Consider the following 14440-nt stretch of genomic DNA (forward strand, 5'->3'; position numbering starts at 1 on the left):
AAGCTTTGTGTTGTGCATATAAGCTGTGTCCCATTTTAAACTGAATGTTCGCTTGCGTAACAGCCGCACACTAGTACAGTATGACAGGATTTTGGCTGTTTTTCAGAGCTGCACTGTGGAAACCACAATGATCCTCTCAGTGCATGTCAGATATAATTCTATTCAAGCATTTACTGTCCTAAGCAAGCTATTTCCTTCGCTGATTATTTAATACCATCACAATATCACATGTATTTCATCTCCCTGCTTCTTGAAGACAATACAGTAGAGCAGAAAACTGAACTGAATGCTCTCAGCAACTCTTTTGGCTTACAACAGACTTTAAAGCAGAATCATAACTATTACAGTTTCACTTTGCCAAATACAGAGAAAGCTACAGTAGATAAGTAGAGAAGTCCAAAATGCACAGATACAGACAGTGGGTTTGACAGTTTGTTGCATATATAGTGACTAAAAACTGCATTTAAATAAGTGCTAAATCACTACACTAACACACAGATTAGTGACAGAGTGTTTCCTGTGAAAGGTGTTAGAGTGTTATTTAGTAAACAGCACTGAGTAAGTGTGTATTTGAGCTCTATTGATCACTGATACTATCCACTCTCACTCATTCACTTTAGGCCTAGACAGAGATCAGATTCAGCCCTGCACAGGAATTAAAAGCACATCGACTGGTAGCATGTTTCTGAAGAACACCGCAGAACTGGTGTCAGATTCTGTTTCGTACCAGATCCTTTACTTCTCTTTTTCATGCAGTCTTCTTGCTCCCACCATTTCTATTAAGTGTCCATGAATGATCGAGGCTGTTGCAATCATCCTGCCTAAATACAAACTGATTCAGAATGACCAAATCAGCATCTTTCTTCTAATCCTGAGTAGTACACTGACAGGCAATTTGTTTAATTTTTTTGTCTAAGGTAATTTGATATATTTTATTTTCTTAGCACAACATTGTATTCATTGATTCTTGAAACTATTGATTTGTGATATCTATCATTTATTGTCATATTTATGTATGGTAATATTTTAATTAGTGTTTTAATGTTATGTGAACTGACTTGTTGTCACTTTGCGAAAAGAAATATAGACCATTTTGAGGGATGTAAACAAAAACAATGATCCCAATGTGTTTACATTTTTAATTTCTATAGCTTCTGATAATACCAAAAAGAGCCAAATACTGATAAATAATGTTATGATAGCTGTTTTAACATTAGGTTATGGTTCAATTGCCTCTTGATACAGTCATGGGTTTGATAAGCAGGAAATGCTCATGTCTAAATAGAGGATGAGTGTGATATTTTATTCAACAGTTCAACAAATCAAAACTAAATAATCAATAAGCTACATTTTAGACTCAATATTGTTTTTTTTATAGCCTATTTAACAAGATTAATTTCCATTTATACTGCTTTACTTCTAAATGAATCCGCTTCGAACGAATCGTTTAATGAATGATTCAGTGAATCATTAAGACAGGAACAGACCGCCGCCTATTGGCAGTTATGACAATCTGAGACCAGCACAAAAATAAATAAATAAATAAATAAATAAATAAATAAATAAAGAAAAAATAGCTAAATATTCATTTAATATTGCAAACAAAAATGTTAAGCTTCTTAGCCAAAATCACTTTAAACCATTTCAAGTCCAAGTCTTTGGTTGTTTACAAACCTCACACGCGCCACCTGAAGGAAATAACGTTAATGATTTTGGCTTTCAACACGTGGAGCAGCTAAGTTACAGTAACTGCGGTCTAAAATGGAGTATAGAAGATCATCCGATACCAAAACATCACGGGATAAGGCTCTACGTGACGCAAAATAAAGGTAAATCTCTTAATTTGAGGATTGTGTTTTGGTTGATATGCAGCAGGCCTAGTTTACATTGCTCCTTAGAAAAGCGTAATTAAACGGTCCTTAAAAAACAGATTTTCGTGCACTTGACATGTTTTTTATTCAGTTTGCAGGATACAATATGATACATAAATATAGGGTACTGATGTAAATTTTCTATAGATATGTAACTTATGGAAATAAATCGCATACCAAGTTCATGGTTGGATTTCATTAAAATATATGGAGGCTGTCGTCATATATTAATAGCCTACATTAGATTTACTAACAGTGCTAATCACAAGATTAAGCATTACCTATAATTGCCTATATGATGTTCATAGCAATATTACAGTATGGGTTTATAGTTAATGCATATTAATGAATTATCTGACTGTCGAACAATCCTAGATGATAAATGTACACTATAATAGTAAATACTGTTAAAGTGTATTATACTGTAAGTGGTGTTTACAACAGTTTTTTAATGATTGCTGTTATACTGTAGTATTAAATATATTTTCATATATATTTACATTAAGTTGTTGTATGTATCTGGCATAATAAAAACTGTAGTTGTAGAAAACAGTGAATTGGGTAAATTGTTTACTAGCAGATTAATTCAAGTACTTTATTGTATTATGATTCAAGACACTATAGTATTTTATTATTAATTACTATAGTATTTTTGTGAGATTTTATTTATTTTAAAGATGCATTTTCTGATGAAGGTTTATATCTGCTCAAGAAATGTGGATTGGTTTATGGATGGTGAGGATGGATGCATGGTTCTACTTCGCAAATACCTGTTATGCAAAGATCAGGGGTTTAAACACAGTTGTGTGGCATCAGTGTGTGAATATAGCCAGCCTCTGATTGTAAAAAATAATTAAATCTATTTTGTGTAATCATTCCAGCTGAGTCTCGAACCAGCGACCTTCCTGCTGTGAGGCGACAGCATTACCTACTGCACCACTGCACCTATTTTATGTAATCACACTTCATAAAAACAGTCTGCAGAAACACTTTTATTGACATTCTTCCTTTGCTACGTGTCATCTAAGGTTGAAAGCCCCACCCTGATTTTCCCCTCATTAGCATAAACAGTCCTTAGTAAGAAGCAGCCACTGTGCTGATGCGTAGACATTTGTTGCTCCACCCTCTTTTGAAAAGAGGGCTTGGAGCTCATTTGAATTTAACAGTCACCAACGCCACAATTGGGTTCAAAGCCTTAAAGGGGCAGATTCAAGAGTTAGAGTAGAGCTAAAACTTCACATATACACTCTAGGGACATCATAGAATCATTGTATATTTTGTAAACAGGCATAATAGGTCCCATTTAAGACCTTAAAATTATATAAAGAAGTGGGACATTACAGTCATGCAGGTATTGGCAGTATTCAAGCAAGATGTATACATCCTAAATGTGATGATTACAGTCTTTAATCATGATTATATTGTAAGAGAAATATTTTTAATGTTTAAAAAGTTGATTCAGATTTGTTGCCATATGAGGTCATCCCCATATTTTCTGATCATTTAAAATCTCTGGCAGAAGTTCAAAAAACTGGACAGCTTCACAGGCTGGTGGTCTCTCTTTATCCCAACAGCTTTGACTTTTAATTCTCATACAGAAGATTTACAGTGTAACATCAGTTCTTGTTTTAAAACATATCCCATGATTCACTTTTTAACCTCTTCTTTTTTGCTCCTGATTTATTCTGATTATCTTTGATGATTTGATCGAGTAGTCTTGAGTATCGCATGAGACGGCATGAATAGGTGCATTCATATGTTGTCAGCGTAATGAAATCACACTGCATGAGGCAGCTTGAACCCTGGATGTATTGTTAGTCAGCTGATTAGGGTCAAGACTTTTTGTCCAGGCGTTTTACTTCAAGTTCCAAACCACAGATTACCCATAAAGCTGCACTATTGAGTCCAGGAAAGCAGCCCAGTCCATAAAACACCTTCACACATGTCCATGCATTCACATCCTCTGGTTAATGTTCCTTGTATTATTCTAGATTGGAATCTCGTTTATTAGTTTTTGAGTATCTTACATAGGTTTTTGATTAACTGAGCTAAGATAGAAAGACAGGCCTGTAAATATACACTCAATGGCCACTTTATTAGGTACACCTTTCTAATATGGACCCCGTTTTGCCTTCAGAACTGCCTTCCTTCATGGCACTGACTCATCAAGGTACTGGAAATATGCCTCAGTGATTTTGGTCCATATTGTCGGCTGAACAACATGATAGCATCACACAGTTGCTGTAGATTTGTTGGCTGCACATTCATGATGCGAATCTCACGTTCCACCACATTTCAAAGGTGCTCTATTGGAGTAATATCTGGTGTCTGTGGAGCCCACTTGAATACAGTGATTTCATTGTCATGTTTATGAAACCAGTCTGAGCATACCTTGGTTATAACAAGTGGATATTTGAGTTACTGGTGCCTTTCTATCAGCTGGAACCAGTCTGGCCATTCTCCTCTGACCTCAGGCATCAACAAGGCATTTGCGCCCACAGAACTGCCGCTCACTGGATATTTTCTCTTTTTCTAGAGATGATTGTGTAAAAATCCCATTAGGTCAGCAGTTTCTGAAATACTCAGACCAGCCCGTCTTGCTCCAACAACCATGCCACATTCAAAGTCACTTAAATCTCCTTTCATCCCTATTCTGATGCTTAGTTTGAACTGCAGCAGATCGTGACCATGCCTACATGCCTAAATGCATTGAGTTACTGCCATGTGATTGGCTGATTAGAAATTTGCATTAACAAGAAGTTGGACAGGTGTACCTAATAAAGTGGCCTGTGAGTGTAGGTGTTTATCATTGTGTGTACTTGTTTATGTGGTTTACGAGGACACAGATTTGTATAATGACCTAGTTGTAGTCTATTAAGGTGGTTTACAAGGACATGCCTTAAACCAAGTAATGCTTAAAAATCATAGTTAACAGGGTCTTTTGACATTGAAAATTTCACATAGGTTTCCAATGAAGGTTTTATAGGTAGTGGTAGGTGAGGCCATATAATAAGAGTTTTGTTTTCTACAGTAAACTACATTATGGCTATGGAGAGTCCTTGCAAACATATATATGTGTGTGTATATATATATATATATATATATATATATATATATATATATATATATATGTGTGTGTGTTTGGGCTTGGATGTACTGTATGCATAACATTGTTAACAAGTAATGAGAAGGTAAACAAATTGAATCTTTTTTTGTTAGTCGCTCAAAGAAACAAAGGCCTGCTCTGTTTTATTGAGGAACGCCTCCAAAAAAGTCCCTGTAAAAAGGCTAATTACTTGAAATCCTCTGTGTTCTGGAATTTGCATGAATGTTACATAAGCGAATGACCCCAGCTGAGTAAACGAGAGCTAACAGCGCCAAAAGAAACACTCAGCATGATTGTATAATCAGGTAAACGTTACCGACTGGCAGGGAACGCATTAAAAGAGCTGCTTTCATTAGTCATAGACAATGTCCCGCAGCTTTGATGATTTATATTGATTTAATTCAGACTATCACGGTTTTGTATTAGATTATCCAATTATGTTCATAGGGAGTTATTAAATTTGCTCAAATTCATTTTTTTGTCCTTGACTTTTCATAACTCCCTTTTTGTTTCTTCTAACAGAGTGTTTGTTTTGTTACAGGCTTTAGCTTGTATCTTGGTCTGTCAGAGTAAAACACACACAGTTTGGATTAGTTGACGACAAATAATAAGTTCTGCATGATACTGGGAAAATATGTGCACTGTTGTTGATTGTGATGATGTTGACATAACATCCTTAGAGAAATTCAAATTTTTTTTTCTTTTTAAAAAATATATAATTTATTTATGCAATGATCATACTGATTTAAATCAATTTTCTGATCTAATTAAATTGAATTCAGGCTTAAAGTGCACACATTTAGACTTTAAAACAGTATGATTGACTGAAAACCTCTGCAGATATTCCTACTCTTACACTGAGACACTATAGCAGGGGTTCCCAAACTCGATACATGAGGTCCAGTGTCCTGCAAATATTAGCTCCAACTTGCCTCAGCAGGCCTGCAAAGATGTTTATGGAAAGCTTAGTAAGATCTTGATTAGCTTTCCCAGGTGTCTGATTGGGGTTGGAGCTAAAATCTGTAGGACACCGATCCTCCTGAGATTGAGAACCCCTGCACTATAGCTTCACCTTTGGGCTGGTCTAGTCGGCAATATAGAACCTACTGGGATAGGCAGGCATAAAGAAAGTAAGGCTTTGATTAGTCACGTTTGAATTAACAAACTTTTCTATGCATAGAACACATAAATGCTTAAAAAAATAAAATAAATAATATTTATCACAGCGGAGCAGTGGGTAGCACGTTCGCCTCACAGCAAGAAGGTTGCTGGTTCGATCCTTGGCTCAGTTGGCGTTTCTGTGTGGAGTTTGCATGTTTGCGTGGTTTCCTCCGGGTGCTCCGGTTTCCCCCACAGTTCAAAGACAAGCAGTACAGGTGAATTGGGTAGGCTAAATTGTACGTAGTGTATGAGTGTCTGTGTGTGTGTGTGTGTGTGTGTGTGTGTGTGTGTGTGTGTGTGTGTGTGTGTGTGTGTGTGTGTGTTTCCCAGAGATGGGTTGCGGCTGGAAAAACTTGCTGGATGAGTTGGCGGTTCATTTCGCTGTGTCGACCCTGGATTAATAAAGGGACTAAGCCGACAAGAAAATTAATGAGTATTTATCACACATCTCTGCTATACATATATTGCAATCGTTAACTGCGATAACAATAATTTTGAAACTGTTATACAGCTCTGCATTCTTTACAGTAATTCTTTTTCTTTGTTAACATTATGAACTGCTGGTTATTGTTAGTTCATGCTAGCTAAGTTTACTTGTATAATAATTGCCAATATGTTATTCAAATGACAACTTGTTTCAGATAGTATTGAAAAGTAATGTTAACAAGGGTTGATAAATGCTTTAGAAGATTTTTTAAAGTTATGTTAACTTAAGTGGTGTTTCTGATGTATTAATATCATTTATAGACTGATATTCACACATTTACTCAGAACGCACTGTGCACATTCTGGCTTCCACACAATTCCTTCATGTTGTTCTAATACAAATTGATTAAGATGCATTGTGAATTGAACAAAATAATTAAGTTGTCCACCCAAAAAACTGAAGAATTGTGTTGATTCAACTTGTTTTAAGTAAGTAGCTTTACATTTTGTGATATAGGGTTTAAATGTTTATTTTGAAAATTAGATTTTTTTATGATGCAATTTTTTCCAGAAACAAACAATTTTGATGTTACTTTTACAGAAAAAATAACCAAGATGAACATCACTTAAGTTTCACATGTGTAATCTCATGTGAAACACGTAGGAAGCACTGAAAATGTGACTAGTTGATCAAATTTTTCTCATGAAAATGTTTGACTATTTTTCCACTTGAAATTTTCCCAAACCACACATTTCATGTGCATTCACAGCCCGATCTCACGAGGAATCACAACTTTTTTACGTTTTGTCAGTTTTTACGTTAGTGTCTAATTTGTATGAATTCAAATAATTTCAGTCACATGAAAATGTATAATTTGTAAAAAGAGGCATGGTAACAAACCCCACCTTCCTAAACCCAACTGTTATTTGGTGATGAGCAAAGCAAACTAAATACGAATGAGACCATGCAAATTTATATAAATTAGCCACTAAATCCAAAAGTTACGAATTGTCTTATATATATATATATATATATATATATATATATATATATATATATATATATATATATATATATATATATATATATATATATTTTTTTTTTTTTTGTTAATGTGCACAATAGGGGAACTATAGTAGTGTATGAGTGATACAATTGACAAATTAGACACAATGACACTGTTTATATTCAATAAACTTAAATACAAGGTGTAGAATCAGTCACTATAGTCTTTATAGAGTTTAACAAGGCACAGATCCACATTAAAGGAATAGTTCACCCAAAAACGTTAATTCTGTCATTATTTACTCATCCTCCACCTGTTACAAACCTGTTTGAGTTTCTTTCTTCAATTAAAACATGAAGGAAGATAAACTGTGGGAAAATGTTGGAAAAATATGATTTGACTCCTGCAGAATTTTTTATATTCATAGTTCCTACTATGGATATCAATAGCTGATCCCCCCACCCCAACATTCTTCTGAATATTTTGTTTTGTGTTCAATAGAAGAAGTTTGGACCATTTAAATGTGAGTAAGTGGTAGCTAAATGTTCATCTTTGGTTGAAATATCCCTTTAACTGTTCAATTGAGCACAGGGTCTTACAGCTGACAAATTTAACACAAATCTGTATTTGGGTTTGTCTCATTCTTCACATAGGATAATTTTTATGAACTTAGTAGTGTTCTCATTACACAAAGTAGCACCTCAAGGGTGTAATAGTCAGTAAGTGACGACTCTGATGACTGTGGAGTTGGTCGAATGAGACGTCTCATCTCGAAACGGCTCACTAACCAGTGATTTATCACAGCTAATTAACATCTGAGAGCGAACAGATGTTTTCATTTCCATTAATGCACCTGAAATGGCACCATAACAGCCATTTGTTGAGTGAGTGTTGAGAGAACCTTTGCTGGGACAAATATGAGCCTAAGCAGACTGAGAGGTATATTACTTTTTGTGGTTGACATGAATTTAAAACAATAGCGCATTCAGCTAGAGTGAGTACACAGCGCCAACCGTGTTTCTAATAGTTTTGCATTTTTTAATTCGTTTTTATTTCGATACTATTTTTACATTTGATTCACATTTGAGTTTAGTTTGAGTTTGTTCATTCATTGGTTGGTTTAGTTTTTATGATGTCGTTTTTAGGTATTTATTTTGGATTTTAGTTCCAGTCATTTTAGTTCTGTTTATTAGAGTAAACAGAAAATGTCAAGTGTCGACCAAAGAAAAGTTTAGTGTTTGCACAGCTTATATTAAGTTATGTGCAAACTTAGTAATAACAATTAAATACTTTGTTTGAACAATGACTCCAAAACCATACAAATGCAATGGATTACAGTAAAAAGTATGACTAATTCAGACAAACTTCATATTAAAGATCATACTGTATGTGTAATTAAACCCTGCCAGCATTTTCTTTTCTTCACAGACACCATCGGATTTTTCACCACAAAATGAGTTCTTATGAATTCTGAAAACGGTTATTTACTTTTGCTAATTATTATTATTTCAGTTGCTGTTGTTAGTTTCATTTAGTTTTAGTTTCATTTATTGTAATCTCTTTTTTTCAATTACTGTCATTGGATTGAAGTCATGGCATTTGGGAACAGAGATGATGTTCTCAAGGTGAATGCGTGCCTTGGCTTTAGGGGTCAAACAACAAAAATAAGGTCAAGAATCTTAGTGTGATACTGAAGTCAGATCTGAGTTTCAGTAGTCATGTCAAAAGCAGCATACTATCATCTCAAAAACATTGTAAGAATTAGATGCTTTGTTTCCAGTGAAGACGTAGAGAAACCTGTTCATGCTTTTATCAGCAGCAGGGTGGATTACTGTAACGGACTCCTCACTGGCCTTCCCATAAAAACAGTCAGACAGTTACAGCTCATCCAGAATGCTGCTGCCAGGATTCTGACCAGAACCAGAAAATCAGAACAAATCACACCTGTCCTCAGATCTTTACACTGACTCCCAGTTACATTCAGAATAGGTTTGAAAGTATTATTACTGGTCTATAAATCACTCAGTGGCCTAGGACTTCAATACATTACAGATATGCTCACGGAATACAAACCTACTAGATCACTCAGGTCATTAGGATCAAATAAATGAGAAATTCCAAGGGTTCAGTCAAAGCAGGGTGAATCGGCTTTCCCTGCTGCTGGAATCAGCTTCCAGCAATGATCAGATGTGCTTCAACATTATACACATTCATGCAAGACTAAAAACACATCTGTTTAGCTGTGCCTTTATTGAATGAGCACTGTGTTACGTCCAACATATTGCAAACCTGTTAGTTACCTCTGCAACAGGTACCGACATACCCGTTTTAACACATTTTAATCTATTTAAAATCATTTTGAATTGTTTTTATTTTATTTTTTCTTTCATTCCTGTTTATGTAAAACACTTTGAATCACCATTGTGTTTGAAATGTATTCTTTTTTTTTCCGGCTTGGTCCCTTTATTAATCTGGGGTCGCCACAGCGGAATGAACTGCCAACTTATCCAGCATATGTTTTATGCAGCGGATGCCCTCCCAGCTGTAACCCATCACTGGGAAACATCCATATTGTGTATGAAATTTGCTATATAAATGAACTTGCCTTGCCTTTAATTAACGAAAATGATTTTCAATTAGTACTGTTAGTCTTCGTTTTAGTTTTTGTTTACCAAAATAACCAATGAGCACACAGTATCCTAACCTAACCTAAAAAAAGAAATTGGAATTATGTTTTTGAAAGCAAAGTTTGGTTGAGAGGTTTTTGTGCTGAAATAACTGCAATATAACCTAATAAGGGAAGCTGAATTGTATTTTTATTTTTTTCCCGAGCTTCTGCTGCCACAACAAAGTATTTTGAGTCTATGAAGAAGTGAAAGTGATTGATGAGCGCTGTACTCGTGCCACTCCTCTCTCTCTCTCTGTCTCTCTGGCTGGTTTATTGGTTGGTTTTGGTAATCTGAAGCAGATGGCAGTGTTTTTGAAGTCTTTGCAGATGGTCATCATCTCTGCGCTCTCGAGCACCTGAGCCGTGAGAGATCCAGACGCCACACGGAGGCCTAACCTGCCAGAAGAGCTAAATTATCATTGTGCGAAATGACCAAAATAACCTTTTCTGAAGGATGAGTCAAAACCACGAGTGCTAATCAGGTTTGGAGACCTGTCCAGTGTGTCAGGAGTGATTAAAAACCGACCGTGTTGTATGACCAGAATGTTCAGGTTAATATAATCAGGAGTGGCTATTCTAACAAAAAAGAGCAACATTAGCATAACAGGAAAGCTCGTCCAGACGGCTGTTATTTTAGTTTTGCATTAACCTTCATTTTTTTTTCCTGGCACATCTCCATTAAAAACTTCATTTAGTCTTGGAGCATGGTAAACGTGTGTCTGGATTGGACCTATAGTATTAGGTTGTTCAAAATAAACACGTCCTCCGTGACACAGACTGTGCAGAGTGCTATGCATTCTGGGATTGAAGCCAAACGTAGCTCTTCTTGGTGAGGAATGCACATTTAGAGGAAATATGTAGTGATGGACCTAAATTAATATTCTGGACTCAGAACAAAATTCTGCATTCACTTGGCTGAAATAAACAAAACTAAAAAAACAACTTGATTTTAAATATTTTTTATTTAAATTTCTATATGTGGGGCAACACGGTGGCTCAGTGGTAAGCATTGTCGTCTCGCAGCAAGAAGGTCGCTGGTTCGAGTCCCAGCTGGGTCAGTTGGCATTTCTGTGTGGAGTTTACATGTTCTTGCCATATTGGCGTAGGTTTCCTCAGGTTGCTACAGTTTCCCCTAAAGTCCAAGAAAATATACACTATAAGTAAATTTAATAAACTAATTTGCCCTAGTGTATGTGTGTTTCCAGTACTGGGTTGCAGCTGGAATAGCATCCGCTTTGTAAAACATGCTGGATAAGTTGACTGTTCATTCCACTGTTGCGACTCCTGATAAATAAAGGGACTAAGCCAAAGGAAAATGAATGAATGAATGTTTATATGTGTTTCTTTAAGTGTTTGCTGCACTTTTTAACAATAGTATAACGGTATGTTTCTAATTAGGGCTACATGACTAATCAGATGTGTTTTTATGTGCATTTTGTAAGCAAAGCCGGTTCAGTAATCGGCAGTAAATATCCAGCACATGCTTCTAGATGGAGCATTGTTTAGTGAATATAGTCATAGATATAGTCATAGTTCATGGACAAGCTTTGCAAAAATAGCAAATTGTTAAAAAATAACCGCAAATAAGCATTCATGTTTTTATTTTATCCTGGTTTATTTAACCTTGAAAAGTTTGAAAACATGACTTTTATAAATATTTTAAATAGATTAAAGTGATACTTATTGTTTGGGTTGGTGTTGTATATTACGTCACAAAAATATTTATTTTTAAATTATAATAAGTTATAATCTGCCAGTAAAATTTCTGTCATTCTATAGACTTATTTCTCTCTCTGTATATAAAAAATACTGTATTGAATGCATGAAGATATATTATATGTAATATTCAAATTCATTAATTCATTCTCTTTTCGGCTTAATACCTTTATTAATCTGTGGTCGCCACAGTGGAATGAACCGCCAAGTTATCCAGCATATGTTTCACGCAGTGAAAGCCCTTCCAGCTGCAACCCATCACTGGGAAACATTCAAACACAATCATACACTATGGACAATTTAGCCTACCCAATTCACCCATATGTGGGGCAAACCGGAGCACCCGGAGGAAACCCACACGAACACGGGGAGAACATGCAAATTCCACACAGAAATGGCAACTGACCGAGCAGAGGCTCAAACCAGCGACCTTCTTGCTGTGAGGCAAACATGCCACCTACTGCGCCGCCGTGCAGCTCTCGATATAGAGTATGTGGTTATAGAAAAAAGTACAGAGTATAAAAATATAACGCTATCTGTACAAACCGAAACATAATACTGTGCAGATATATTAAGAAAAAAAGAAAATTAAACATTTTCCCTGAGATAAATAATGCATTTTTATGTAGGTCTTTCATACAGATCTGCATGTATGTTTTAGAGTACTTTCTAATATTAATTGAATGTTAATTTAGTGCTATTAATGTTATAACTAGTAGTAGAGGAAGCTCTTATAATAAAATGAGAAAGGATAAAACTGATTAAAAGTATTCATAGAATGTAGTTTATAATTGCCTTTGAATAAAAAGACAAATGCATTAACATTCTTGTTAGTACACACAGCTCATCGAGGGATAGAAAAAGGAGAGTTCTGTCATTATTTACTCATCCTCAACTTGTTATAAAACCGTTATTAGGAAGATATTTTAAAGAATGTTGGAAACAAACAGCCATTGACTTTCATAGTATTTTTTTAAACTACAAATGCTAATGCATGTGCCCCCCCCCCCAATATTTTTTAGAATATCTTCTTTTGTGTTCTTTTGTGGTGTTTAGAACCACTTGAGTGTGAGTAAATTATGAGGAAATTTTCAATTTTCTCTTTTAGTGGTTAGAACAGTTGTAACTCTTAATCTTTAGCTATCTGAATGTATTTAATGACGCAAAGGAACCTTATTGTAAAGGGTTACTGACACATTTAAAGGACACACGCTGCATAAATTGGAAAGTAGTCATTCGGAAGGTTAAAAAAGGCTCTGAGCTTAAGCAAAGTCTTGCCAGTAGTTAAAGGTTATCAAACTCATCTCCTGCTTTTTGCTTTATTCCAACTGAGGCTAAAGTGTCATTTCATACTCCAGAAAGCATGAAGGATACGGTCATGGGCAAGGCAGAGACTTTCCATCTCTCATCTGTGCCAAATACCTTACAGATCACTGGCATTAAACAGTTTGTCTGTCCTTCACAGTTATGCAAAGATGCAAAAAATGATTATTCAGCAAAATCGTCATCGCTTTTTCATTTTTCTTTCATGTCGTCTGATGTTACATGCAGCGCTTTGAGAATATCATGTCAAAATGTCACTTGTGTGGTTCTATGGATTGTGATCTGTAAAACGTGATATATAACGTCACAATTCACCGGCTGAGCTGATGAAAAAATGTACTTGGCAGGAAAAGGCCATTGTGACACGTTCAGTAGTGTGTTGTCTTTTTTCTATTGTCAAAGCTGCCTGGTGAAGGGCAGAGGGAGAAATAGACAGAAACTCTGGAAGACCTGTGACATTGTTCTTGTAAACTTAGTCACTTTAATTTTCAAGTTGTCTTAAATAGAAGCTCCAAGAGCCAGACAGAACTGTTGTATGTATATATATATATATATATATATATATATATATATATATATATATATATATATATATATATATATATATATATGTATATGTATATATGTATACATACATACATGTATACATACATACATACATATATATATATATATATATATATATATATATATATATATATATATATATATATATATATATGTATATGTATGTATATATGTATGTATGTACGTATATATGTATGTATATGTATGTGTGTGTGTATATATATATATATATATATATATATATATATATATATATATATATATATATATATATATATATAAATATTGTAGCGAGGCAGAGGGAAAACACAAACACCGTAGATAATGTTACAAACAATGCCCCGGAGGGTGCCTTTATTTACAAGTGATATTGGGGTGAAGGAGTGCTCTTCTTAAAGGTGCGTGCTCAAGTGCTCCGGGGAGATGGTGAAGGCTGGTGAGAAGTAGAGTGTTGGATCGGTCACGAGCTGGACTCGGCTGTGGGAGAGACAGAGAGAGACAAGCGTTAGCGCAGGGAGTCATGACAAATGAAGCTCACTTCCTTCTGTGTGGGGCTGGCTTATATCTCTCCCTGGCTGATGAGGTCCAGCTGTGA

At 35.2% G+C, this 14440-nt stretch overlaps 1 protein-coding gene across 5 annotated transcripts in view; it reads left to right on the forward strand.

Annotated features, from left to right (window-relative positions):
- Positions 1-1699: 1699 nt before the first annotated feature.
- Positions 1700-14440, forward strand: part of sema3ab (sema domain, immunoglobulin domain (Ig), short basic domain, secreted, (semaphorin) 3Ab) — a 166572-nt gene continuing 153831 nt past the window's right edge. For all 5 annotated transcript variants that reach the window (XR_012393569.1, XM_073928845.1, XM_073928842.1 and 2 more), the window contains exon 1: positions 1700-1829. The gene's annotated coding sequence lies outside the window, so the exon portion shown is untranslated. The remainder of the gene's footprint in view (positions 1830-14440) is intronic.

This window comes from Danio rerio, chromosome 18, assembly GCF_049306965.1.
Source record: "Danio rerio strain Tuebingen ecotype United States chromosome 18, GRCz12tu, whole genome shotgun sequence".
NCBI lineage: Eukaryota > Metazoa > Chordata > Actinopteri > Cypriniformes > Danionidae > Danio > Danio rerio.